We start from the raw sequence: 26,162 nt of genomic DNA, 5'->3' as shown, positions 1-26,162 counted from the left end.
TTCTTCAGATTTTCTATAACTAGCATACATCTCGGCTCAAAATATTTGAAACCTGTCACATGCCAGGGGCTTCTGTATTGGCTCTTCTTTGAAAACCTGTCCATTTACAAGCAGAGTAAGTTTTCCACAGAGTCCTACCAGACGTGTTCCAAGTGTTGGACACCCAGAGATTGTCACTCTTTTAATAAAGGTATAAATATTGAAGTTCTTCTTGAAGACAATGAAACAGAGCAGTTACGTGGATTGGTTCCTGAGCCACACTGCCTGGGTCTGACAATGGCTCCTCCACTTACCACTTGATTAACTCTGACAAATGACTTTATCACTCCATGCCTCACTTTCTTTAACTGTAAAATCAGGACAATAAAATACCTAGCTCATAGAGGTCAAATGCATTAATATTTGTAAAACACTTAGAACAGTGTGACACATAATAAATAATTGATATAATTTAAGTAGAATAAGTAAAATAAAATTCTCACTTGTGCAAATCAGAATGAAGAGATGGACACGGTTAAAATACTTGCAAAACATTTAAGTCTTTGTAAGTTTTTTGATAAGCTCATCTAGGGTAGAAATGTCATTTTCAGTTGAATTCAAGTCAGTACTCTAGTGGTTTTAAATGGTTTTTTTCTGTACTTGTCAAAGATCTGCCCATCTATACATTTCCAAAATGTTAATGAAGATGCTGAGGTTCAACAAAATACTACATGCCAGGACTGTCCGTAGCATTTTTTTTTTTTTTTGCTACAAGTCTCTAACATAAGACTCAAAACTAAATAAGTGCTCAATAAGTGTTTGCTGAATGAAAAAAAAAATGAATGAATGAAGTACTTTAACAGGGCTGCACCAAGTTGTCCAATTATGGGCATATGTCACAATGGGAAATAGTAAGAGCTAAGGCTGAAGTTCTTAATTTTTTAGAATCCAAAACTTGTTACTGTTATACTATGGAGGCAATAAGATAGCAAAAGAACAAGGGAAGGAAAAAACTATTTATTCTGAGAAAAATGTTATAGCTCAGCACCCATCTGTCCTCAAGGACCCTTTTCCTAGGGGATTCATCACAATGGAGGGAGCACGGGAGTAGAGATACCAAGACTGCAATGGCCACACCAATAAACAGAAATAGTGCGTCTGGCTGGTTCTGTGGTTTCTTCTTACCAGGTAAAGCATGACAAAAGAATGTCTAAGCAACTGAAATCAGAGATGACACTTGAAATAAGAACAGTATATAATGGCAAAATTTACTGTAATAAATTTCATTATTAAGTGAGAGCAGAAAACGACTATTTTTAGATACGGTCCATTGTTTTGTATGCATTTCAAAGTTCACTCTTTATACATCTAATTTCTAAATTCATGGTGTAACTTTGAGCATTTGGTGGAGGTCTTGGTTCCAAAGCAACAAAAGAGAAGTGAAATGTCCCATGGTTGTAAAATCTTGATAAGTTCTCGGTGTCACTTTTTTAAATGTGGAACTGCTCAAACCACATAGATAATTATAGATGACCAGATTGTAACTGTTTTATTGCCTCTTTTTCCCCATAAATTTTAATTTTGGAAAGTTAAGTGAAAAATGTGGTTTCAATTTCCTACAAATTGCACACAATTTGGTTTTAACAAGAAAATAGAAAGAAAGGGTATGTTCTTTAAAGTGAATTATGAACTAGAGTTTGTTTTCGCTCGCTCAACACCGCAAGAATAATAAAGCACAAAATTTAGAAAAGATGCCTTACAAAATGGAAATCATGAACTGCAGTAAGAAAAGCATAAAGTAATTTTTTATCTAAACATGGTTTAAGCAATCTAACAGGATAACACAATCGAGCTAGTCTTTCTCCCTCTGGTGAAGCGAGCTCAAGTTCAAAAGGAAAGAAAGAAAGAATGAAAGGAAACAGGAGTAGAAGCTGACAACCTGAATGCATTGTATAACAGGAAATCTCTTAATGAGGAAAGGCTGTGTACATCCCCAACTTATTCTCCCCAAAAGTGCCACCAACTTCAGAGGAACTATTAAAAACAATTAACAGTGAAATCACTGAAACACATACCTAGAAACAGAACGAAAGACAAGAAAGAGATTATTAGTAGAAGGAAATTTTTAGCTATCTCTTGGATCTTGGCTACCATCTTAGACCAACACACTTTCCTTATTCAAGGTAGTGAATGTTAAAGACAAGAAACCCATGATGTGTGTCTACCACACCAAAACCACGGGCTGGAGTGTAAACAATGAAATCGATAAACCAGCTGGGGGTTTGTTTCCCCCTTTGTGCTAAACTTTGGGTTGAATGTGTTCTTTTATTCCTTAAATTGACCACTGTTTTTGCCTTACTAGCTATGTAGATTATGTCTATGTGCTGGGCACAACAAATTATTCAGACAATAAAAAAAATTATCCAGACAATAAATAATTTCATCAAAATTGTCGATCCTCATTGATCAAATTCTCCAGGGCCCATGTTACTTAATAGTACCATATGGCTTCTTTAAATTTCTACTTCCAAAAAGTTTACTTTCAGACATATTGCAACAACCACAATGATCACCTGTATTTTGTATCTTACAAACGAAGCCAACTGAATTTAACATAAGTACCTGGTATAATGGCAATACCCCTATGTTTTATTTTTTGGCCAAAATGGAGCGTTTGCTAATATTTTTCTATCTGAGATTAAAGTTGCAAGTATAGTGCCTCTGACTGTTGGAACACTAAGTTCTGACTTATGAAGATCTAGCTATAAACTGGGACTTGGCAAACTTGAAGTATTACTCACTGACTAATAATCCTATTAGTCAAAACTGTAAACTTCTGGTCAACTGCATTTTTTACATATTACTGCACGAAGCTCTAGCCAAAGTTCGCTATCCAAAATGTTCTTTAAGGCATCACAATTAACAAGAGGTAATTTACTCTCTAGAAATATAGAAGCTGACCATTCCAGTCCAAAAGTCAATAAATCTTTGGTGTTGGTGAAAAGCCATTCCCTACCTGTAGCATCATGTTACCCCAACCCTCTAGCAATGACTTTTCATTGAGCACAGACCCAGCTGACCATAGTTTTCACATGTATCTCAATCCCAACTATTTAACTGATGATGTAGTCTAGAACAAAATAATGGTGCAGTAAAATAGGAGGATTTCACAGCAAAATGCTCAAAAACTGCAATAATCCAGCTAGAGAGAAACCCACAAAAGGGCATCTTGAGAGAGAAGCAAATGAAAAGGCTTACTCTTAAATCAGGGTTGAGGTGTTCTTCATTCATTCATGTATTATTTTAAAAACTTATCCATAAAAGCCCCCCTCACCTGTGCCTTCCACTCCCAGTCCTATTTCCAAATCCACCTTCCTTATCTGGCAAGGGCCCCAATGTGCTTTGCTCATCATTACAAGCACCTTATCACCCTTTAAGAAAAGTGGATGGCACTGGATGAAGATACAAAACTCTACTCACTTCAATGCAAGTTATTGCTCTTACTCAAAACTGAATTGAAGTGAATGTTCAAAATTTTACATAACAAGATAAATACCTAAATGCCTTAAAATCTCTCATGGGGGGAGGTGGTAAGAAGGGAGAGAGGAATGCAAATAATGAACATAGAAATTATTTGCATATGGATCCTGGAATCCTGTAGAACATATTTTAATGAAGAGACAAAAATAATGGAAGGTAGAAGGATGGGGCAGAGCTTTATAGTGTCTTATAGTATATAATTTTCACATATGAAGATTATCTATTTTTAACGTGATGGAGCTCAATAACAAGGGGTGAAAGCAGGAGACTAGAATTCAAAGGAATCCTATACTCAGTCCCCCAGCCAAAACTACTCCCCAGTCTCCAGTTCCTTGGTTTCCCAGGCTGGGTTCCCTGCAGCCATTCACCTAGATTTCCACCAGAGCATTTTACCGCTTTGATTAGCATCATGCCAACACAGCCTGCCCTCAGTTCATTTTTGCTGCACACCTGATCCATGTTTGTATCCCCATTTCTTTGCATCACACTTTGCATAGAATTGACAATCGAAAGGCAAAGAATGAAACTCATGGAAACCACAGAATTGCTTCTCCTTTAGGAACTTCAGTACATTTTTAGAAGCTTCAAGCTTCAAAGCATCCCCTTGCAGCTTCTTAGGATGAGTTAGCTGAAGACCCAAAGGCAAGAGATAGGACAGGGACAGTGAGGGGGTTTGGAGATATTTGGTAGAGCTGGAATTCTCACAGAATTTAAAAGGTAAAAGGCTGAGACATATAACAGACCTAGTACAATGCTTTGCATAAAGCAAGTGCATATTTAGGAGCTGAGCATACACACATCCGTCATGGGAGCAGGGAGGGACGTGCAGGACTTTGCGCAAAATGGTTGCCATGGGGGGACATCAGGAGAATTCCTGTGAAGACAGATGAGAGGTTTTGGGACAGGGTCTACCAGTGGATATGGACACTAGTGCCCATAGAGTCAAGCCATAGTTTGGTAAAAGACAATCACCCAAGATTCTAAATAAGAGAGTGTAGGGATCCCTGGGTGGCGCAGCGGTTTGGCGCCTGCCTTTGGCCCAGGGCGCGATCCTGGAGACCCGGGATCGAATCCCACGTCAGGCTCCCGGTGCATGGAGCCTGCTTCTCCCTCTGCCTGTGTCTCTGCCTCATTCTCTCTCTCTCTCTCTCTGTGACTATCACAAATAAATAAAAATTAAAAAAAAATATTTAAAAAAAAAAATAAATAAATAAATAAGAGAGTGTAGCTCAGGACAGGTGTGAGCTGCCTGATTTAAAAGGGCACATTGTGAAATCAGTTCCTTTCTGTCTCTGTCTCTCTCTCTCTCTCTCTCTTTAAGGCTCTTTTCCTGAAATTTCTAACCTGGCCAAAATGTCTGCAGTACTTTCACAGCTTAGAAAACTTAGTAGCAAACCTTAATAAATTTTGGAGTTGGCCCAGAATCCTAACTTACTGAGGGTGTTTTGCCCTTGAGGTCAGTTCACACCATCTGGTCATGGTTGAGCCTCTGAGATCCAAGCTCTCATTCTGGCAGGCTCTTCCCCTCAGCCAAATCTCAACCACAGCTAAAACTTTCCCAGCCTCTGGAAACAAAATGTTTGAGCTGTCTTCTGACCACATGTGAGATAGTGTGTGTGTGTGTGTGTGTGTGTGTGTGTGTATGTTCTGTTTATGAGATAGGCTATAGAGCCTTTCCCAGGATAATCAGTCATCTTGACTGGTAACCACAGGCAGAGGCAGACGAAACTGGGAGATTCTAGATCAATGGATTTGTTTTTGTAAAAACCACTGAAGCCTATTGGGATGAATTTGATTTGGTTTTACTTTTTTTCCCCTTTTATATTGAATGATTTACTCATTCTTCAAGAGTTACTTAAATTATTTTGTTTGAATGCAATCCTAATTAAAAATAATCCCTTGAAGTTATAAACAGTTTTCTGCTTCTCTTTTTATTCACCCATCCATCAATCTGTCCAGTCAACAACCACTACTGGACTTTTTACTCCACACCAGGCATCATGCTGAAAGTGATCAAAATTACAAACTCGACTTTTCCAGGAGTCTCTTTTTCCCCCTCATTCCTCAATAAATATTTTGTAAATAAAGAAAAAAAGGAGTGAATGAGCTAATAAAAAAGGCAAGCCGCAACAGGAGAAACAAGCAGAGTGGAATGAGGTTTATGCATCACTGACATTGTGACATCGTCAAACACACAAAAATTTTTAGGAAATCCTGCCACAGATTTAAAATGTGGTCCACTAAATCCCATTGCCCTGAGGTTGAGGCACAGGACACAAAAGAAGCAGGTGGTAGGACTTCTCTGTAAACAACATGACTCCTGACCCAGATGCTCAGAAAAGAAGACCAAATGGGTTCTGTCCACATACCCTTCCATCACTTTCCCAGGCTGAGCCAGGGGCTTGTCTCCTCATGGCTAGACTGGAGCAGCACTCTGCTCAGCACTGCCCCACAGGTCGGTGGGGTACAGATGGCAAGGCCACATCTGCTCACAGAATTTGAAAGTAGGAAGGGGTCCAGCAGCAGGTAGGGCTTCAGAAGGCATGCGTCCTATACTGTCTAAAGAGATGGTAGGATGTATGCTGAGTAACCTATAATAATCATTACAGCCACCCTCACTGTCTCTCTTTCAGGGTTACTCTTGCACTCTCCTTTGTACAGAGGTGTACGGCCCTCCTTCTAATGCATCAGGTAAGGCCTCTAAATGTCTCTAATTCTAACAGTCACTAAAGGAAGTATGGGATGAATTAAAATTTGGGAAGTCAAACCCATTAGAGTTAAATGTCCATGAGGGTGGGGACTATGCCCATCTTTTATATGGTATCTCCAGTAACAAGCATGTAGACCATGATTAGCAACATCTATTGAATGATCACAGCATATTGCAAGATTTCATGTTATCTTTGTGCCTAAATACTGAAGATAATGCTGAATGCTTACAACCCTGAAGTCAGTCTGCCTGACCTCAAACTCTGTTTCTTCCACAGTCTAGTTGCATGACCTTGAATAACTTAACTCCTCTTTGATTCAATTTCTTCATGTGTAGAGTGGAGATAATAATAGTACTTGTCTCCTAGTGGGTTTTTTAAGATTAGATGTTTAAAAATATATCACATCTTGACGATGGTGTATGGCACATAACAAGTGTCTTTGAGGTCTTAGCAGCCATAGCCATTGTTATTTATGAACGAGCATCTGGGGACTCATTTAGTCAACAAACATTTTTTGAGCATCTACTCTGGGCCAGGCATAGTACTAGGCACTAGTAAATACACTGGTGTGCCAAGTAGAACTAGATTGTCAGAAAATCAATTCACAGATTGAGAACTACTTACAGTCATCAATAATAAGAACTACCATTTCTTGAGCCTTTAATGTGCACCATTTATAATGTGCTAAGTGCTTTACTCATATTATCTATTTTAATCATTACAACAAAGTAGTGAATAAGATGTGTTTATTTCCCCCATTATTCCGATAAGAAAATTGAGGTTTAAATGGTAAAGTAACCTGTCAAAGGCCAGAAAGTAGGGCTCTTATCTACCCATTCATTCTCTTAATCCACTCATTCATTCATCATCCATAGGTACTGCTGATTTCCAGACTCTGCTAATGAGAGAACTAGCTTACACAAATGAATCAGTGACAACCACAAGTTTGCTTTTCAGTAAGCAGCTTGTCTCAAATCAAAAAAAAAAAAAAAAAAAAAACAAGCAACAACAAAAAAGATAATAGATTAGCTATGATATGACATTTATCTTCATGAATTTGGGACAACAACACAAAATAGCCAACCGCTCATTTTGACAAACTGTTTGCAAAGTGGGAAAAATGAGTGTTTTAAAACAATCAAATGCACCTGCCATTTAAAAGCATTAATGATTTTAAAAAACACAAACATATGAGCTATTAGAAAAGTAATTTTAATGTTCATTTTAATTCAGGCACTACAGAAGCTAAGTAATCATTGTTGCAATTAATTGCCTTCTTGTTGCTTGCCACTTTCATTACAGGAAATTAAAGGGTAGAAGCAAATGATACAATATATATTTATTCAAGCTGAGATGATATGACATCATTTATTGTATTTGTATTTCCCAAACATTGCCTGGTTATTCTTTTAAAACTAAAATTCCCCTAGCTCCAAACTGACTTAGCACATTCCCCACAGTGATACACTTGATAATCATGACTCAAAAATGTGGAGCTAGAAGGGGCTGAGATAATATGTTGTCACTCCCATATTTATCACCACATTTCCTGAATCATCCAGCTTCGTAATGATGATTTCTTTCCATTCTTTGCACTGTTTGGCAACTACATGTTTTGTGAATACCTAAGAACGCTTATAAATATTCTCTTTCCTTGCAGCCAATAAATCTTTAAAATTAAAAGACAAAGTTAAAATGACTTCTGCACTTCACCAACGTCTCTACTAAATGTACCATACATCTCACAATTTCAATATTCACAGTTTAAGACTCAGTGATGACTTTCAATCTTACTTTGTAGATAAAGAAAGAGGGGTATGCTTTGCAGTTTATTGAAAGCTATTTTGGGAGTTAGTCTTGATAGTTGGATGTTTTATTCTTTCTACTTCTCCATCCTTCCCTCTCCATCCACCTTTATTGACACCAGGCATCATCAGCCTCTTATTCCATAGAACTTTTTTTCCTTTTACAATCAGAAAAGGACAGACAAATATTATAGAAACAACAATTTCAAGGATCTGGTGCAATGACATGGATCAATGCTTATTGAAATTTCAGGATGCTCGATCTGCTGAGAACACAGTCAGCCAGTATGGCTCATATTTCTAGATAATGATCACAGAGTGACTGGAGGATGGGGTAGGAATGTGAATCCTCTGGGCAAATGACAGCATGACTTCAGCACTGGGGAAAAAAATCTACGGATGCTTAGAAACAAAACCGTGTTTGTCTACATGATGCTGTGCATGCACAAAGTATTATTCATCTGTATACTGTATATATTCTATGATACTAATTGTTACTTACAGAAACCCCTCCATCCCAATTATGTTCTACTGATCACCCTCTTATTTCTTTCATAACCAATTTCTTTTACCAATTTGAAAATTATCTTATTTACTAGTTAACTTGTGTACTGCCTTCTTTCCCTTCCTAGACTATAAATGTCTTGAGGGCAAGAACTTCACCTTTCTGGATCACAAAGCCTGGAAGATGCCTGAAACATAACAGGTATCAAAACTTTTTTTATTAAATTGGAATTTGAATATTATAGCACCCTTTCTGCTAAGACAGTATAATGAGAGCAAAAAAAAATCATGTTTCCCCAACATTATTTATAGGATAATCTTCAAGTCTAGACAGAACCTAGAATTCTTCAGCAATGAAACACAGCCCACCACTTCAAGGAGTTACTGTGATGACTATACACATTGCCAAGTCAATTTGTCACTTAACATCTTATAGTTAAATTTATAAATTCATGATTTGTGAATGTGGATTTCAAAGTTTCGGGTCATATTAAAGATTTTGCTCAGAAACAATACTACTCCTGCCTCATCCAAAGATTGTCTGAAACTCTAAAGCCATTCCACGTGAAAACTCAAGCCAACATTTCCTATAGCTCAAACGGTATACATGTATTGTTTTCCATTTAGTGACTTAAGAAGAAACACAACAGATGCATGCTTCTTCAGCCAAGACAAGAATTCCTTCCAAACACAAGATCCCATTATATAGGATGAAGATCTGTTTGGTTCCTGAAATGAACCACACAGTATTGGAATTGTCATTAGCTCCTATAAGGCAACGAAGAATTTATAAAATCAGAGCCAATGTGTTATTAAGACCAGGCACCGGGGCTTTCAGGCAATATAGATTTCTGAGCTATTTATTTATTTATTATTATTATTGCGGGTCCCACTGTCCCGCTGCAACAACCCCAACTCTGCAGGGCCTGTGTAACAAGGCGATGGTATCTGAGAAATAATGAGCGAAGGAATGCTGTTCTTTCTTTCAGAGCAATCTCAGGTGCGATCTTAGACCGTAAAGGACTGGATCAATACTCCCAGCAGCAAGCCGCTCGATACCCCCTGAATTATTGCTTCATTTTTCTTCTTATTATAGATGAGTTGTGTTATTATTTTCCCCAAATCGATATTTTACAACCTTTTTTATCCGTTTCTCCATAAATTTTGTGATTACTTTAAACTGGGAATTCCGGTACACTAAGTAAGATGCAGTATCCGAAAGGGACGGAATGTACTGACATGTTTTTTTGTTTTTGTTTTTGTTTTACTCTTTTAGACACAATGCCTTGTTTAAAGGCACATCATAATCAATAGCCAAAGGAACACTGCACGGAGAAAAGTTTAACATAACCCTGTGCTTGCAAAATGAAAGTGCAAATCCTTTAAAAATAGCAGCAGCCCAAACAACACAAAGCTCAAAAACACAAAAGGAGGCTCCATTGATCAGCACTTTGCATCTGAAATTTCATTCCTAATGCTTCTTCTCCCCTCCAGTTAAAGGGCCAATGCAATTCCCTTAAATTGTTTCTCACAAAGGAGATAACTCTATGCACCTTGGAGAGATTTAATTGGCTTCTATAGCTGTCTCCTGCTAAGTGTTTAAAACATCAGCAAATCAAATCATGTAAACTCATACCCTGTTCTGCTGTCGGTTTGCTCCAAGCTTGATTATTTAGATGTTAACATTAGCAGCGCCTACACTTAACAAAAGAGATCAGGAATAGAACTCTCTCCGTGAGTTCCGGGATGACTTGAGTTAATTCTATGCTTCCTATGAAATAATGTGTGTTATTTGGCAGGGAATGCTCAGTGGTAACTAAATAATCATTACAGTGCAGCCAGTGGTAATTACATGGTAATTCACATTAACTTCATAATAAGCACTGTATTTTTCACTATATCCATCTGAGAATGAGGCAGAATCATAGTCTTTCATTTCTTTTTAATGCCACCCAAAATAAAAATAAAGTAAAATCACTTTAAGGGCAGGAGGACAAGGAATATAACCCTGACGAGTTAAGCTACAGATTTCATTAAAGAAATACTTAAATCCATTAAGTCTAATTAGACATGACATCCCCGAATTCACAAACAGTAGTCCTAATAAACTCATTAAAAATTTTTGGAGGCTTCTTTAGAAAATGGGAGAATATTATATTATAGGCTGTTATATTACATTAAGGTTTTATAATTTTATATGGGCTCTTCTCTTTTTATGTAAAAGCCTACGAAACTTTATAAGAATAGTTCTGCTTAAATCAATGAGTCTTAAACAACAATGTGCTTCTTGTAACATGTACTTAATAATGCAATAAACTATTCTAAGTAGTATAGAATAAAACGGGAAGCACTTCATTCTGATAGGCTAAAAGGTATCAGGATATAGGGACTCAATTCCTTACAGCATTGCAGGGCACGATTTATACTCAAATTTCCATTTACATACATGTTATTTAATTTGGGCAATTATGAAGTCCTGAAACTGTGCTTCCATTACAACCTAGACCCATGAAAGGATTCACACCATGAATGCTTCATATATAAGTATACAAAAAAGTATTCTGAGGAGAAGAAAGCAGTGGGAGCAACTTTAATTGAATACTTATATTAGTGGATTAAATTAGGTCTGTTTTTAAATGAGCCACCCTTAATTAGTTGCAGTTAGGAAAGTGGAATTAATATATTTTACATTTTACTCTACTCATTACATTTAGCAGCAATGGACATCTCCCTCCCCCCAACTTTTTTTTTTTTTTTTTTTTTTTTTTTTTTTTTTTTTTTTTTTTTTTTTTGGTGCTTTTCACCAACAACTGAGTGCCTTTTTAGGAAGGTCTGAAGAAAAATCTATTTGCATTCTAACACAAGTCCCAAGCAGAGGTATAGAGTAGAATACCCTTATATAATCTGGTTGTTGTTGTTGTTGTTGTTGTTGTTTTCATGGATAGGGTATGCTATTGCTACAGTGATACTCTCCTCACTGATTACTGTAGGACGCACCTGACAATTCATGCATTATCAGGCAGTCGAGCGGCAAAAAGTCTCCTCATTGTGCCAGGAGAGTAGCAGAGATCTCTTCAAAAGCAGTTTTTTTTTTTTTTAAGATTTTATTTATTTATTCATGAGAGACACAGGTAGAGGAAGAAGCAGGCTCCCTGTGGGGAAACTGATATGGGACTCGATCCCAGGATTCCACAATCATGACCTGAACCAAAGGCAGATGCTCAACCAGTCATATGCTCAACCACTGAGCCACCCAGGTGCCCCCCAAGCAGGTTTTAATCTTGTCTCTGATTGCCACCATCTTGCAAATCTCTCTCTCTCATTAATCCTAATGATGATGATTTTGCCTCCAAACCCACTAAGCAGAAGATCACTAAATATGACAAAGCCTAACACATCTTATCTCCTCTAGAACCCCAGGGAACTGAGACTTAAAGTCAAAATGAGAGGGTCCACAGATGGCCTGGGGCTAGAAGTGACCTTTTCCATGAATTCCCACAGGCCCTAGGTAGTAGCTTGTGGCAGTGACAATACATTCAGGTGGACCCCATCAAGTCCTTCCCTGATCTAGACCTTGGAAAAATGACCCTCCAGTCCCAGTGAGGTCTCCCAACATCTTCCGGGTGTCTGATGGATGTTTTGTCTAATACTGGGCTCTCACAAAAAGAAAGGATGAATGAAATGCCCTTAAATTGCATGACTCCACTTTGCCAATGGTGGGAGTGGCAGTCAACTTTCCTATGAGACTTTGATGTACTTGGAGGTGAAGAAAAGTTTGTTCTTCTTTTGTCAACAGAAAGACAGGATGTAAACAAACAGATCAGAACAATGATGTCTGTGACACATTTTAAAAAATACTGATCATATATTGGAGGCCCAAGAAATTCAACATGTTCTACTATCACATCTTTTTCTCAGGAGTGTATTCAAAGACCTTAAAGAATTAAAAAAGAGCCTGCCAAGTGACCATGGTGATGTTGGTTGAAGGATTTTCATATATTTTCAAAATTGTGATGCCTTTAAATATTTGCAAATATTAAAGGCATTTTAAAAAATAATTAGTAAATCCACTTTTATGTGATGTTCTGGTTATATATACAAATCAATCATGTGTTGATTTGGGAAAGTCTCTTCCTTATCAGAGCCTCAGCTGCCTCCTCCACAAAACAGGAAAATTGGCCTAGGCTATTTCTGAGGGCCTTTCCATCTCTAAAATTCAGACTTAATAGAGCACTTACTAGATGCCATACACTGTGCTAAGCTTTTACTATGCACCATCTAATTAATTATCACAGCAATCCTATGAGATATAATTCCCATCTTACAATGCTGAAATGAAGTTTCAGATTGGCTAAGAAACTAGCTAGAAATGGACTGAGCCAGGATTCAAACTGGGGCATGTCTTGATTCCTGAGATCTATAGACATACAGTTTCTTTATAACTAAAAGCATAAGGGAAATAATAGACAGTGTGGAGATAAGCTCTTGGCTGATAGGCCAAAGAAGAGGACTCCAGTATAAAGATATACTACTACCAGCTGAGTGACTTTAGCTGAGTCTTTTAAACTCTGTAAGCCTAGTTTTCCTCATCTATAAAGAAGTCAACAACTTGGGTTAACTAGGTCATCTTTAAGGTTCACATTCCATAAATTGACAGCCTAGGTTCTTCCAACGATTTGACTAACATTTATTGAGCTGTCACACTCTGTGCTAGATACAGTATTAGGCACTGGAATACAGTGGCCAATAAGACAGACAAGGATACTGCCTTCATGCAGTTTATGTTCTTGAGATATACAGACTACACACAAGTAAGCAGAAAAATAATCCAGTTCATATCAGCCGATGGTAAGTACTATGTATAAAATACATGAAATTAACATGAGTGCTAGAAAGGTAGCCTAAAACTCCAGAAGCCCCCAATCTAATTAGTGAATTACAGCCATAGAAAACAAAACAAAACAAAACAAAAAGGAGTAAAAGTAGTATGAGTCCATTTTGTCGATGTAAAAAATGTGATACCACATAGAATAATCAATCATTTGGAGTAATATAAATCTGATATCAGATCCATCACTAGGTGACCTAAATGACTTTAAATATGCCACTTCATCTCTCTCTAAACTTCAATTCTCACACTGTAAATGAAGCTAAAAATACCTGTTCCTCCTACCTCACAGGTTAACAAAAGAATTGAATGGAAAAGATTTGGCCAACTGTGAAAACTGCACTGAAGTTAAATTGACTTAATTACACAGACATAAGACACAGCTGGACATGCAGGGGCTAGGTAGCCAAGCCTATACTTTCGCCCTGACATAACTTTCTGACAAGTCACATAATTTTTTAGCTTAATGTTAATAACTTTGTAAGTTTAGTTTTCAACCTTTTAGATGATACCCTATATCTTCTGAGCTAACCAGTGCAAATGTTTCATTTTTTTCTAGTCTTGAAGAGACTGGAGAAATACAGACCTATAAGCTTGTTCAGAACAGATCCTCCAGAGACTTTCCTCCACCCAAACCTCCATTTAACCTCAAATAGGCGGCTTGGTCTCAATGAATATTTTAAAAATCAGTTAGCACTAAAAGGAAATAATACACATGTACAGAATCACTGCGAAGGTCTTGTTCTTTGCAGATATTTGAATGTGAATGTTTTTTGCATTAAACAAAGATCTAATTAACTCCAAATTAATTGGGCATTGGGACTTGTCAACATGAACCAGAATGCTGATTCTAGGTTGCTCTGACCAGCAGGTCAGGTGTTCCACCCAAGATGTAAAGAAGTGAACCACAGTTAACGTTAACAGGAAAAAGATGAACATTTACATTTGGAGGCCAAAGAGCAGAGGACACAAGTAGAAGTCTGCTCTCCTGTTGTTTCTGCCTTCAATTTAGAGAGTCCCAGCTTTTGTCTACCCCCTCGCCACTAAGAAGTTTTGGCAGAAATTCCTCAATCTGACACGAATGGGATGGTTTCCACCTGCACATTCAGTACCTTAAATCATAAGAGGTCCACTTAGAAGAGTGAGCCTACTTTATCCAAATCAGAAATCCTATGTGCTTTGGGATTCAATTTGCATCAAGGATCACATATGACATATGACCCACCAATAGGAAAGTGCTGAAATAGATGGAGAGAATATTCCTCTCAAAAAATAATTCCCTTGTTATGTATATTTGAGTAATTTTAAAGTCTCTCTTATGATAAGGTTCTTTTCCAATTATGTTATTTTAAACTAAGTGCTGTTTGGGGCATGAACAATCATAAGCAAGGGCGGTTTGGGGATACATATAAAGGTCACCTAAAGAAGTCAAAACAAAAAAGAGAAATAGAAAATTAGCATAAATTTAGTAATCTTTCTAGCACATTGGCCTTTCAGCATGACCAATGTTCCTGAAAACAAGCCCTTTAAATATCAGTTTTTAAAATGTATCTGAAAGTGATTATCTTTGGAGATTTAAATGATTTAAATATAGCAAACAGTTACTGATGGCTTAGGATAAAATTTCCAGCAAAAGCATCATGCATAGATTTAAAAAGAGCTGTGTCTCAAACAACGGAGAGTAGAATACAACGGGATTTAAAATGGCTCTGATTTTGACAAAAACACTGATGTCAAAGATGGCTGTAAACCTCAAAGTGGAAAAAATCATATTTGTAAAAGTTGTAAATAATGGGTGTGATTTTAAATATGCATGTGTAACTACATTAATATGTGAGATATTATAAGATATATAATCTTATAAGATATTATAAGTAGACATTTGATGATTCATTAGTATCTACAAATATGTACACAGTTTACTTGTTCCTAAAACTGAAAAACTTTTGTTGGGAAGATGGGGGAATGCTTTATGCTCAAGATCATCTTCTACTCTGGCATATATGATGTTAAAACTTCTATGGAAGGAAAGATGTGGCTATCCAACAATGGGGGAATGATGCAGCCACAAAATGGACTATTATATGCCTGATAAAGTGCACTTAGGAAGAATTGGAATTAGCAGAGGAAACGTTTATTTTACCATTAAATTCAAAGTAGAAAAAAAATAAAAAAATAAATTCAAAGTAGGATGCAAAATTATATAACCACGTGATTCATTCTGATAAAAATTCATAAAAGTAACACAAAGGAAAATATTGGAAGACTAAAAAAAATAAATAATGGTTGTTTCTGAGGAATGGGAATAATGGATCTCTTCATACTTTCTGTGTTTTTAAAATTTTCTGTATGGGGTCACATGGGTGGCTCAGCCTTTGTCTCAGGGTGTGATCCCCACCCAGGGATCAAGTCCCATATCAGGGAGCCTAATTCTCCCTCTGCCTGTGTCTCTGCCTCTCTCTCTGTGTCTCTCATGACTAAATAAACAAAATCTTAATAAATAAATAAATAAATAAATAAATAAATAAATAAATAAATAAAATTTTCTTTATTAGTGTACATTATATTCATAATGATACAACTTGTTTAAAATATGGAAAGCATCCTTACTCTCTCTCCCTCTCTCTAAAAAAAAAGAGGGGTGGGTACTTGGGTGGCTTAGGCAGTTGAACCTTCGACTCTTGATTTTGGCTTAGGTTGTGATCTCAGAGTCGTGAGATCGAACCCCACATGGGGCTCTGGGCTCAACAGGGAGTCTGCTTGGGATTCTCTCTCTTCCTCTGCTTTTCCTCTCCCATCTCTCTCTCTCTCTCTCTCTCTCTCTCAAAAAGAACAAAAAACACAAAAAAAACCCAAAAACCAGTATATATAAATACAAATACATATATATAATATACATATATAATATACATACATATTATATATATAATGTATATGTTATACATACATATTATATATTATATATGTATTATATATATATATATATATATATAGAGAGAGAGAGAGAGAAGGCTTCATTTCCTGTCAGACCTCACATATCCTAAAAATACCCACACTCTCCCATCACTACCAGTCGAATTTGGGGGAATCACATATTTCCAAAAATGAACGAGCTAAAGTAGTACCACAGGAGGTTTGCCACTTTGCTGGCTCTGGTTTCCCTCAATCAGGATCCAAATTCTGGCTCCTCCTTTTATTAGCTACATTCCCTGGGGAAGTCACTTTACCTCGCTAAATTTTCTTATAAAATGGGCTAATAATAAAGCAGACTTCACATAGATTCTCGGTGGGGAAGTAGAGAGAATGTTTTACATTTCAGTAACACAGAGAGAAAGAAGATTGAAAGAGATACCACTGTAAAAAAAAAAAAAAAAGTGTGGAGAAGGAGGAGATGATAAGATAAAACTGAAGAAAGGTGGTCAGAAGCCCTCTGGGGTGGAAAACCCAGTAGGGAGAAGAGAGAAAAGAGTAGTTCAAAACTGTAGCAAGGAATGTTGCTATCCTAGGGAGGGGGATGCAGGGAGGGGCCTAAATTTCCTACCTGATTGTTATAATTTTGGATTTTTTTCAGTTTCAGAAATGTTAAGCCTCTTACACGAGTTCCCATATTTAGCATGGAAAGTATGGTACTGCTTCACATGGCAAGGGGGGAAGTTTATGGAACTCACTGGTCCCCGGGGGTGGTTCATTCATTCAGCTTCACACTAACTGAATGTGCTTGTGGGAGCCGGAACCAGCCTCTGAGATATGAGGGCCTCTGAGATATGAGGCCCTCAGAGCTATGTCCACTTCCTCATTTGGGGTTGGTTGATGGATCCCAACCAATGTGTACAACCAAAGAATGTGGGTAGGAGACTACTGACCTGGGCTGGAGGTTTTCAGGAAACAAAAGAGACCACCAGAACCCAAATCCCCAGGTATCTATACTACAACAAGATAAGGGTTTATCTCATTATAAGACTCTACCAAGATGTGGAATGATTATTAAAACCTAAAAATTGTTTTAAATTCATAATACCTATTGATTCCTATATACTGTTAAGCGAAAAAACAAATTACACAATATGACATAAGGTCTCACCTTATTTTGGTAATGAGGCAGATATATGCATAGGAAGAAAGACATATGCCATTAAAAATATCAACAGCTAACACTTATCGAGTGTTTAATGTTTTAAAAACTGGTAGAAATGTGAGCAATTTTCAAATTATTTTAATAATTTTCCAATTAGTACTTTGAAATTATCTGAAATCAGTATACTATATTGCAATAAAGAAAAACAAGTTTTAATGCTCTAGTGGGCGCCACATCACTTAGTTAACAATGAACAGAATGACTAGCATCCACAGCACTGCAAACACGGACAAATAAAAAGAAAATAACCCTCCACCAAACATTTGAAGTAAGTCTTAGGAAAGGAGGAAAAGAAAAAAAAATTTAGTTTAGTTACCCACTCCACCCCCCAGGATGTTAGAGAAAGTTTCAACATACACGGTTAAAACTGAAGGGTTAATTTATCAGGATGCTGGATAAAAACAAAAACAAAAGCCTTGAAAACCTCCAAAGAGTTTATTGGCTTTGAAAACCAAATCATGTTATATCATACTAAATAGATTAGAGGTTCAAGACTTTATAGTGTTGCATTATGTTGGCAAGAATACATATAAAGCTCAGTTCCTACCTTTATTGTTAATAGCTTTCTAATCCCTGACCAGAAATTTATAGTTTCGAAATGGCAACACATCTTAAAGATTAAAGCCATGTGACAAATAGTTCATGTCCCTTAATAACCAAATCACATGCCTTAGATTGGGGAAGCTTATCTGCCTTTTCCTTCTATATGGTTTCATTGGTAGGAAATACTTTATATCCCTATTACATGAATGATGAATGGGACCGTTGGTTATGGTCTGTTATTTGCCTGGCTGTAGTCAATATGTTTTCTTTGGACAGGGATTTCTGTGATTTATCTCTCTCCCGGCCTTATCACTTATTAACTCTGGGTAGACAGGAAAGAGCCAAGGTTGTATATAAGGCCTAGTGGCCATTTAGACCTCTAATGTCAGTGAAAATATCCCTTTTAATGATCCTGTTACACTAGCTACTCAAGTCCTGATTACACTCCACTCCAAATAGGAAATAAAGGTCATATTTCTTGGAAAGTATGTACATAAAATATGCAAAATAATATGCTTCCTTCAGACCAGCTTTATTCTTTGCAGAAACGGCTTTCATTTTATAGATGTCACAGAAGTACAATGGGTACTTTTAGTGATTCTTGTTGCTGTTGTCCCTGTTATGGTACCAAGAGTGTTTAACTTTACAAACGCCAGAGGGTCTGGGATAACCAATCACATCAACATACATCAGATCAGGAGCAGTCACATTTTGTGAAAAAAAAAACTCCCTTCAGCAGAGAAGAGGCGTGGGACTTGCCCCTTGGATTGCAAAAGTAAAAAGAATAAATATTCTCTCTGCCTTGAATTCTTTTCTTTGTGTGTAAATGGCTCATTTGGAGTAATATTCAAGACATGTGGACAGGAGCAGCCTGTTAATTTTTCTTTCTTCTTGAATCTTTTCCAATTAGGACACTGCTAAGGCAGAACTGCTAGTCAAGTGTTCATTACACAGCCCTCTCTCAGCTGAATCCTAAGTGAAAACAATCTGATACCCGAGAAAACACACTCGTGCCTTCCTTTCTCTGATTCTTCCTGAGTTTGCGTAGGCCTCTTTCTAACAATTAACATCTGTGTAGAAGGTTACTGTTTGCAGAACATTTTCATGACCATTCTTTCTTTCACGGATACTCACAAGACCCTGGGGATGGATGTCCAGAGGAGGAATGGCCCCTCCATCCATTAGGCTGAAGAAGCCAAAGGCCGGGTAGCCTCAAGCCCTCTCTCCCTCTCATCCTTGTCTCCAACCCATCTCTGGGTCCTGTCTATTTCCTCCTCAATAACTCAAATTCTCTCATTTAATTCCATCTCCACTCATTACCACTCAAATGAAAGTCACTACATCTCTCTCCCAGACTATTGCAATGACCTCCTAACTGGTCTTCTAATATCAATTCTGGCTTTCTATATGACAACCAGTCAGAGATTTTTGCTTTTGTTTTTTTCCAAAACGCAAATCTAGTCATGTCTATTGTCATTTCTGATACTTCAAGGACTGTCCATTGTTCATAAGATGACAACTAAGCTTCCCACCCCTCTGCCCCTGGCTTATAAGACTTTGCATAGGCTTGCCCCTGCCTACTTCTCCAGCCTTCCTTATGCCATTCTCCTCTCTCTTAATTTTACAGTCTCACTAAAATTTTTCCAGACTTCCAGGAAGTCACATTAGCTCCCATTCAATGCCTACTTGCACATCATCTATGCTGGAACAAGCAAGTCTCTTTCCCCAACCTCACCCTTCTCCCACTCTCCACCCATTGCCAGGTTAACTCTTAATCATCCTTCAAACCTCAGCTCATCTTTTCCTGAGGAAAAAGATCCTAACTGACCAGTTGGGATACCTGTTTTCTCTGCTTATTAGAACTCGGCTCCTATCTTTTTTGGACACTCATCGAATTTGAAATAGTAAACATTTACATTCCCTCTTAGACCATAAGAACAATGAGAACAGGGACCATGTCTTGTTTTGCTCAATGCTGTTTTAGAATATTGCCCAAATTGGTTTAGAACATTGCCTAGAATAGAACAGGCAATCCATAAATATGTATTAGCTGAAAAAATGAACAAAGGAAGCACTAAAATATAATAATTAGAACCCAGATCTTTTTATTTCTACTCTTAACAACTAGAAAGAAACAATTTCTTTGATTATGATGAAAGCTGACACATATATATACAAACCAAAATCTTTTGTAATGACCAATTCTTTGGATTTTCGAAAGAAACACTCTTATTATCTGCTTCTCTTTTTTTGAATTTACTTTTAGGGAGCACTCGCACTGTACCAGGCACTATCAGCACAGCATTTTCTTTCTTTTTTATATATATTTTATTTATTTATTCATGAGAGAGGCAGAGACACAGGCAGAGGGAGAAGCAGGCTCCATGCAGGGAGCCCGATGTGGGACTTGATCCCGGGACTCCAGGATCACACCCTGGACCGAAGGCAGGCACTAAACCGCTGAGCCACCCAGGGATCCCCAGCACTACATCTTCTATATTGATCCATTTACTTCTTAGATATAGATACTATTAAAATATTCCCATTTTACAATGGACAGTGAAGAATATTTATGGTACAGATCCAACCCATATTTTTTTAATAGAAACCCCCTACTGTGTTCTGCATGTAAAACTTCCAAGTGAAAGGGGATAGATTCTTAATTAACGGCTCTTATTTACATTCCATGTCATCCAGAGCACAAAAATCAATGAGGACCCATTGATCCTGGGCTATATGTCAATCAATTATTAGAGAACATCTATTGAAAGTAAGATACTAAGTCAAGTTGCTTCCACACAGTGTATAAAATAATACAAGATCGGGGAAGGGTAGATGTAGACTTTTTGTGATTGGGTAACTAAGAACAAAACAAGAGATCTAAAAGCATAAGGAAGTGAATGGTAAATGAATGGCCTAAGCATATGCAACAGAAGAGGTTCAAGGATATAAACTCTTCTAGCCCATCAAGATAAGCCATAGGAAACATCAAAGTTGCCTAGTGCAACTGGCTCATTTCACATTGAAGAAACTAGAATGTGGACCATGGAAGCAATGTGTCTCACATCTCACAGCCAGTTAGCAGCAGAGCTAGGGCTACCAGGCCTTCTTGTTCTCAGATCAGGGCTCTGCCCACTATACTAAAGTGGCTAGAAAGCACTTCAGGGGGGAATAGAGCTTCAGCTTGATTTTATAGGAGAATTACCATGTCCAGAATTGCTAAATATGAAGTGAGCTTGCGATCTAATGAGGAGACAGGTTTTTGGTTTTTGTTGTTGTTGTTGTTGTTTAAAGATTTTATTATTCATGAGAGACACAGAGAGAAAGAGGCAGAGACATAGGTAGAGGGAGAAGCAGGCTCCATGTAGGGAGCCTGATGTGGGACTTGATCCCAGAACTTCACGCCCTGAGCCAAAGGCAGACGCTCAATGGCTGAGCCATCCAGGCATCCAGAGGAGACTGGTTTGAGTGTAGTTGATTCAACAGGGAGCTGTAAACTTGGCCAAGTATAGGGTTTGGGCCACATCTCACAAAGAGTAGGCAAAAAGGGAAGCTTTCTTTGCAGAGTAATGCTATGACAGTGGCTTTTCAGAAGCCTAACCTGACAATTAATTAGTATAAGAAGAGGCTAAGAAACAGGAGATTCATTAGGTACATACTCCTCACTTTCCCTTATAACTGACAACTCTGTTTATCTCTAGGGTGGCAGTCTTCATTTGTGGAGGAGGTTTTCAAGAACTACAAACAGAGCCTTCTGGCCTTGAAACCTGGAATTGAAGCAATTATAACCTAAACACCCTTGAAGAGGTTGGTAACGGACTATATCCATGTAACTATGGTCTCCAGAGGAAGGTCTGAAATTTGAATGGAAACAAGAAGACCAGTGTGTGTTTTTCTTGAAAAATAAGCACCAGAGAACTTTATAAATCAGGGCTTCATTATTAAAATATTTATTGTTTGAGGCTATTCTTGAGAAAGTATTTGTTATATCAAAATTGTTATATTAGTATTTATAAATCTCTTTTTCTTGCTACCTTATTCATATTTTGCTCTTTTTATTTGTGGTTGATTGATGTTACTTGTTTCTCTTATTTATGGGTGTCTACAATTCTGTTACTAAAAATCCTAAAGGACTTTTCTTTTTTTCTTTTTTTTTTCTAAAGGACATTTCTTAGACCTCTAGGAAATGATGGTGAAGATAAACAATACATGTAAAATATTTACAGCATGGTAGGGACTCAGCAACAGATGAATGAATTAATGAATAATAATAATGGTTATCATTTATAATGGAAACTACTAGTATCTGGCTTTCATGAAAGGTGCTTTACATGTATTTTCTCTATTGAAAAACCAACCCAGACAAGGGATTATTCCTTAGTAAAGAACACGCAATTGTGGTTCAGAGCCATCACATGATGTCCCCAAAATAACCTCAGTAGTAAGTGGTAGAGCTGAGCGTTCAATCTACACCCATTGCCTCTTAAACCCAAGTCCTTAATCACTATGACATATTGTCTCCTGGGGAGTAAGAGAGGAAAGAACAGGAGAGGGAAAGAAAAGGAGGGAGAGGAAGAAAAAGGGAAGGAGGAGAAAGCAAAAGGAACAGAGAGAAAAAAAAGAAAACCTGAAAGACATGGTACATGTCATCAAGTTCCACAGAGCATATTCAGCCCAAGCAGCCCCTCCTACATGCAAAGTTGTTTTGGATATGAGGCACATACAGGAAGTATTTCCAGGAAGAATTTTCATCTCAAAGTTAATTCTGAGACTAACACACAGAAATGTGAGTTAGTTCTTTCACAATGACAGGAAATTTGGTGAAAAATCCTTAGAACGGTGGAACCTCATGACAGAATGATCTGAGAAGTGGCCTAACCAAAATCTGAGCTGTGACATGATCATTCACTGGGGCTTTCACCAGCTTTACAGTGAGCAGGGAGTTGTTAGCTCTCCGTGCACACCTGAGCTGGTCAGACACGGTCCTGGTGGCTCATTCTACCAGGCACAGTATCCCCAAAGATAGCAGCTTTTCCAGCAGAGAAAGAACTACGATGATGTAAAACCGCATTTGGATTTGGCCACTTCTTATCAGAAAAACCAACTATAGAACTTTGAAGAAGCTTCGAAAGGCTCCTTAGAGTCCTTTATCAGCTCCCAAGGTTACTGAAAACTTAGCAGAGGAGATTACAATTTTAAAAGGTCTAAGATGCTTAAAGATGTAACAACAGCAGGAAAACAAGCTGGGGGAAGAACAAAGGTATTGGGGAGACCTTCTTCCATGGCAGTGGAGGTTTATGGTGGATTTACTTCCTATGGGACTGCCGGAGCAGACATCAGGAAGGGGTTTCAAAACAGTCCTGTCGTTAGAAAGGAGTTTTGTGTCCTGCTAGCAGGAAACATTATTTAAAATTTAAAGTCTGATTTGCCCCGAATTTACCTAATAAATAAGAATAACTGGACACAATAAATAAGATCTGAGAAGTACTATTTGTTCTGATCAAGCCAGCATTCATTTTGCTCCCTCACTGATTGGGCGAACACAGAGACCAGCACATCTGGCAGCTAAGAATTCTTCCTGTGTCCCTGATCTGAAGACTCAATGATGGAGCGCAACGTTCCCACTCCTTACAAGTGGAGCCAGCTTGCAGGCAATCTGTGTTTAGTCAAATTCTTTCCTCCCTCCCCAAAAAGTCTGCCTTTATTTGCATAGATTAGGCCATGCTGTTCCTGTCTCAGTTGTGTGTGTGTGTGTGTGTGTGTGTGTGTGTGTGTGTGTTTAACAATTAGGGATTTTTAGAGACTTCCACATATACACACCCAAACTCTCCCAAACACTCAGAAAACCCAACAGTGCTTAAATTAGGGTTGTGAGTTTTCAGTCCTCGGATATTTCCTCCTTTTCTTTTTTTTTTTAAATGGGAAAAATTCCAAGTGACATTCCACTAAGAAAAAAGAGGTTGGCTCAGCCCATCCAGAAAATCAGGCTTCACATCTTGAAATGCTATGGAAGTTAAAGAAAATGAAGTGGGAGCTTCTGTGGACAGACGGAAAAAGATGCCTGCATGTTTACAATGACCTGAGTGGTTGTTTGGATATAAAGAACAGAAAGGTTTTATGACCCTTCTCTGCCTTGGTTGGTAAGTGGTGACAAGCATAGAGGTAAACCAAGTAAATCACTGGGGCCAGGAGCACCAGCCATGAACAAGTGACCTTAGGGAGGGGCATTTAATGCTAATCAAGGGGCCATGTGTCTTTCACCAACAGAGATTCCCCTTTGTTAGAAATGATGTAACGTCACCACGAGCTAAAGAGCCAACTCTTATCAGTAGAGAAGTTTTTGTGCTAATTTCTTCAAAATGTCATTTTTCCAACACAGAGAGAAGTTAAACTCTCTCCTAGAACACTTAAAAGATCATGTCTTCTTGTCTACTTCCCACAGCTTGAGGCAAGATCAGCAGAAGCATTTGTTCATACTTTAAATTTCCCGGACACTTACACATGTGCATGAACACCAAGGATTTCTCTCTGTTATCACTAACTACTCTGCTAGACTTGCCAATCTGCCGCTTTTATCTTTGATCCTAATTCCTGTATGATACAGGTTTTCTAAGATGTGATTTCTTGAATTGATGGCAATTTTTTTTTAGTGGTTAAAAAAAAATTCCCAAATTATAATGGGTCCCTTGCTATTTTCTTTTTAAGAACTTAAGTCATTTAGTGGGGATGATTTTTTTTTTTTAACTTTTATGGCCAGGTGGCTCAAGGGGATATTTTGTTGAACACTGATTAAAAATAATTTCTTCTAAATGAGACCTGACCACAAAATGGAACCATTAATGGGCAGGGATGTTGTCACCAAAGCGGAATCATGCCTGATTGCCTCTTGTACCTCCCACCACACAAGCATTTTCTTCTTCTTCTTTTTCTTCTCCTTTTTCTTGTTCTTAATAGCAGAGTAAATAAGCAGCCAGCAAGGCCTAAATGTTTTTGGCCAAAAACAGAGTCCAAACTCCTCAGAGAAAACATTTGGCCTCTGTGGTTTTGTAATATGTTCCAGAACACCGAGTTCAGTGAGGAACATTGTGAAAAGCTCCCATCCATCGGAATGATGGTGGGGAATGTTACAGTATCAGAAGTTTCAATTGGTCCTTTTCCTGCAGGCCCATAATGAGGCTTGTAAAAAAAAAAAAAATAGTGCTATGTGGAAGTTCTCATGGGAAAAATGAATGGCAAGAAATCCTAGCTTTAAAAGAAACAGCTAATCTGCTAGTTTGATTGTTCTTCAAAACTTACGCTGAACCAATGAGCCTAATTAAAAACACTTGGCCTACTTCTATAAAGCATCATAGCTTTCTCTATGCTTCGTTTGTATACACCACAAAACTCCAGATAGACTATTATTTTTTCAAGTGCTCACTAACAAAGTGCTGACTTTGTTGGGATGGCTGAGCTAATTTCTTGAACTCAGTGTGAAACCTTAGCTAAACAAAATTGTGGTAATTTTCCTTAATTTGTAAAAGTGATTGGAGTGCAAACAAAATTTTCCTCTTGGGTCAATCCTATAATTTTCAATTAACTAAAACTAATCGTCAGGCAGGCACCAAACCTGCATTTTGTTTAAAGGGCTGGGAGGCATTTCTGAGGGTCAGGATGCATTAATTGTTTTTATAATTTTGAGAGAGAAAGAGAAAGAGAGAGAGAGGCAGGGAGAGAGAAATTGAGACTAACAAGCATGGTTGGTTTTGTTCCTAGTATTAAAATACAAAAGGAAAGGTGCTTTGAGGTAAAATGTCACAGCAAAGTAAAATTTGTCCATTTAATTGTATGGTTATAATTAGGACGTATTAACAGAGTTATGTCTTCACTGCTCCAAAGCTTCTTTGTGTGAAAGCAACTTATGCTCTATACTTAGTCAAGCCTTGTGGTCCTCTGTTGAATGAAGAGGGAAGTGTGGGACGAGTTCCTGGAGACAGTTACCTAGGATGACAGGTAGTAAGCAGAGGGTATAGAATGTCACTATGCCCGGTGTGGTCCATGGACCAAGATCATCAACC

General features: G+C 37.8%; 1 protein-coding gene across 14 annotated transcripts in view; it reads right to left on the bottom strand.

Annotated features, from left to right (window-relative positions):
- The window catches only part of EBF1 (EBF transcription factor 1), a 392,209-nt gene that overhangs the window by 50,326 nt on the left and 315,721 nt on the right, over nucleotides 1-26,162 (bottom strand). The gene's annotated exons all lie outside the window — the stretch shown is intronic.

The sequence above is a fragment of the Canis aureus genome, chromosome 4, assembly GCF_053574225.1.
Source record: "Canis aureus isolate CA01 chromosome 4, VMU_Caureus_v.1.0, whole genome shotgun sequence".
In the NCBI taxonomy this organism is placed as follows: Eukaryota; Metazoa; Chordata; class Mammalia; order Carnivora; family Canidae; genus Canis; species Canis aureus.
This window is presented reverse-complemented; position numbering and strand designations above follow the sequence as displayed.